A 3967-nucleotide genomic window follows, 5' to 3' on the forward strand; every position below is an offset into this window, starting at 1 on the left:
CAGAAGATACACACTTGTGTGAATGATTGTATATTGTACCGTGGTGAGTACAAAGATTTGCGTGCGTGTCCCACATGCAAGCATGCACGATACAAGAGCAGGAGAGCAAAGGACAAGTACAAATTGGATGACGAGATCAAGACAGGAATCCCGTTGAAGGTTGTTTGGTACTTGCCTTTAATTCCAAGGTTGAGGCGTTTGTTTGCAAACACTAGAGAGGCAAAGAGGATGCCGATGGCATCATGATGAGCGAATTACGGATAGGTTTATGAGGCACCTGAAAGATGGGGCTCAGTGGGAATTAATCGACTAAAAGTTTGAATTTTTTTGCCAAGGATCCTAGAAGTATAAGGCTTGGGGAGTGTACTGACGGGATGAATCCTTTTGGCGATATGAGCACCAATCACAACACATTACCAGTGCTTCTATGCATATATAACCTAGCTCCTTGGTTGTGTATGAAGAAAAAATACATTATTCTGTCAATGATTATCCAAGGCTCGAAGCAACCTGGAAATGACATCAACATTTACTTTCAGCTACTGGTAGAAGAACTGCTGACAGTGTGGATAGATGCGCCTGCTGTAAAATGTTGTGATGCTTGCAGAAAGGAGATTTTCGATCTACATGCGATGCTGGTTGATACTTCTCCATCGTATCTACTTTTCCAAACACTTTTGCCCTTGTTTTGGACTCTAACTTGCATGATTTGGATGGAACTAACCCGGACTGACGCTGTTTTCAGCAGAATTGCCATGGTGTTATTTATGTGCAGAAACAAAAGTTCTCGGAATGACCTGAAACTCCACGGAGACTATTTTTGGAAATAATAAAAAATACTGGCAAAGAATCAAGGCCAGGGGCCCACACCCTAGCCACGAGGGTGGGGGGCGCGCCTGCCCCCCTTGGCGCGCCCCTGCCTCGTGGGCCCCCTGGAGCTCCACCGACCTCAACCCTGACTCCATATATTCGTGTTCAGGGAGAAAAAAATAAAGAAGAAGGATTCATCGTATTTTATGATACGGAGCCGCCGCCAAGCCCTAAACTCTCTCGGGAGGGCTGATCTGGAGTCCGTTCGGGGCTCCGGAGAGGAGAATCCATCGCCATCGTCCTCATCAACCATCCTTCATCACCAATTTCATGATGCTCACCGCCGTGCGTCAGTAATTCCATCGTAGGCTTGCTAGACGGTGATGGGTTGGATGAGATTTATCATGTAATCGAGTTAGTTTTGTTAGGGTTTGATCCCTAGCATCCACTATGTTCTGAGATTGATGTTGTTATGACTTTGCTATGCTTAATGCTTGTCACTAGGGCCCGAGTGCCATGATTTCAGATCTGAACCTATTATGTTTTCTTGAATATATGTTAGTTCTTGATGCTATCTTGCAAGTCTATAGTCACCTACTATGTGTTATGATCCGGCAACCCTGACATGACAATAATCGGGACAACTCCCGGTGATGACCGTAGTTTGAGGAGTTCATGTATTCACTATCTGTTAATGCTTTGGTCCGGTACTCTATTAAAAGGAGGCCTTAATATCCCTTAGTTTCCACTAGGACCCCATTGCCACAGGAGGGTAGGACAAAAGATGTCATGCAAGTTCTTTTCCATAAGCACGCATGACTATATTCGGAATACATGCCTACATTACATTGATGAATTGGAGGTAGTTCTGTGTCACCCTAGGTTATGACTGTTACATGATCGATCGCATCTGGCATAATTCTCAATCACCGATCCATTGCCTACGAGCTTTCCGTATATTGTTCTTCGCTTATTTACTTTTTCCGTTGCTATTGTTATCATCACTATAAAACACCAAAAATATTACTTTTGCTACCGTTAACACTACTATCATATTACTTTGCTACTAAATACTTTGCCACAGATATTAAGTTATCTAGGTGTGGTTGAATTGACAACTCAGCTACTAATACTTGAGAATATTCTTTGGCTCCGCTTGTGTCGAATCAATAAATTTGGGTTGAATACTCTACCCTCGAAAACTGTTGCGATCCCCTATACTTATGGGTTATCACTGGTGCACACCATTCAAGATATGTCGGCATTAGGAAACACATCGGGGAAGAAAACAAAGGGAGATGTAGGGTGTGTCACGTGCATGGATAGGACAACTAGGAGAAGACTTCCCATCTCGCGCAAAACAGTGTATTTGCATCATCGTAGGTTCTTATGGAAAAATCACCCATACCGAAAGACGAAAGCTGAATTTGATGGTACGGTAGAGGAAGGTGCGGGCCTGATGTCTACTACACAACCTTCTTCTTGTAGACATTGTAGGGCCTCCAAGTGCAAAGGTGTCACGGCTTGATTTTTGGCCCTTTCTTTTTCTTTTGTTATTCTGAGGTTTTTTGCTTGAGTTTTCTTTTTCCGTTGCTTTGGGGTCTAGAAACTGAAGAAGATGACCTCTTATTTCTTTCCAGAGTGGCTTGTCATCCCCATATCCATCCCCAAGACCTTGCCATTTCCATCTTGGACCAATCCCAATATTATTTTTATTGGGAATTTTCCTTTTTCTATTAAAGGAACAACCCAATTTACCCTAGGTTGTGAAGCAACCTATATTTCCATCACTCCTAAAATTCCCAAATAATTCTCATAAATTGTTGGGTCATATATTTATCAAATCTGGAAAAATATTTCATTGGCCATGTTTCCCATCATGCTCAATTAATTCATTTCCTATTCTGTCCTGAATGGCAGTTTGTGAAGCAAGTGCCATTTATCTTTTCTCAATTGACCCCAAACTTTTTGGACACCTTTTCATGTACAAATAATTGCCTCATGACAAAATTCAACTTAATTTTCCTAGTGGATATTCCTGAGCAATATTTCAAAGTTCCTGTCTGAGGGAATTGGTTGTGAAGGAAGTGCTAGCTAGGATGGTCCAAATAAGTTGAAATTTTGCACGGTCCTTCATATTATCATATCAAAGCCCTCCTCAAGATTTGAGATCATGCAATGCAACCATGTGAGCACAACTTCAAATCTTTTTTTCTATCCAAATTTTCAGTTAGTGAAGCAAGTACATTTTATATTTCTCCACTATGGATGAAATTTTCCAGGACCTTCTTCTATCCATATAACCTATCTCCACCAAATTTGGTCATATTTGATCTAACCATTTTCACTCAGTAATTTTCTCAAGTTTCTGTTCAGAGAGGACCATTATGAAGGAAGTATCACTTTGGCTTATCCAAATAGTATGAAATTTTTATGGCACTCTCATATGCCCAAATCATCTAGCCTTGCCCATTTTCAGCTCAAGTGGATGCATTGTGTGAGTGCTTCTTCATGATCCAGTTTCTGGACCAGTTTATGCATTTGCAAAGCAACTATTTTAAATCTCGGTCCATTTCCTCCCTAAACCTCAAGGGCCATAGTCCTTCCTAGCCTAAACACCCAAGACAACTCATTTGCCTCTAATCTCAGCTTTGGTGATCACTGCAACATGATTTAGTTTGATGCTATAAACTTCAAAGCTCACTTACCATTTAACCATAGAGCTTTTCACTGAGCTACCACCGCAGTCGAAACCTCCCCTGGAACAACTTACCCTTAGACAACAATTGCCAACCATTTGGATCTTCTTGATGCCAGTCAGCACGGTGACCACCGTTTTGGCGTGCAATGGCTGCGCCCAGAACGTCTTCTTGCTCGGGCCCCTTCTCTGCTCGGCATCTCAGCGAGCACGGGCCTGTCTACCATGTTCCCCGCGTCGTCGCCGTCCTCCTAGAGACATTTCCCCCTCCTCCCGCTTCTCCATCGGTGCTCGTCGCCGTGTGCCCACAGGCGAACTGTAGCTGGCCGGCTCTGTTCGTGCCGCGGCGTCTTCCTCCCCTGCACCTTCGGCCCCTCCTGTCCCGTGCACCACTGTTGCTTGTCCGCACCTCCCTCGTCATGATCCCGCGCCCTCCCATGATCGCTGCTGTCGCCAGGG

This window comes from Triticum dicoccoides, chromosome 6A (genome assembly GCF_002162155.2).
Source record: "Triticum dicoccoides isolate Atlit2015 ecotype Zavitan chromosome 6A, WEW_v2.0, whole genome shotgun sequence".
Taxonomy (NCBI): Eukaryota; Viridiplantae; Streptophyta; class Magnoliopsida; order Poales; family Poaceae; genus Triticum; species Triticum dicoccoides.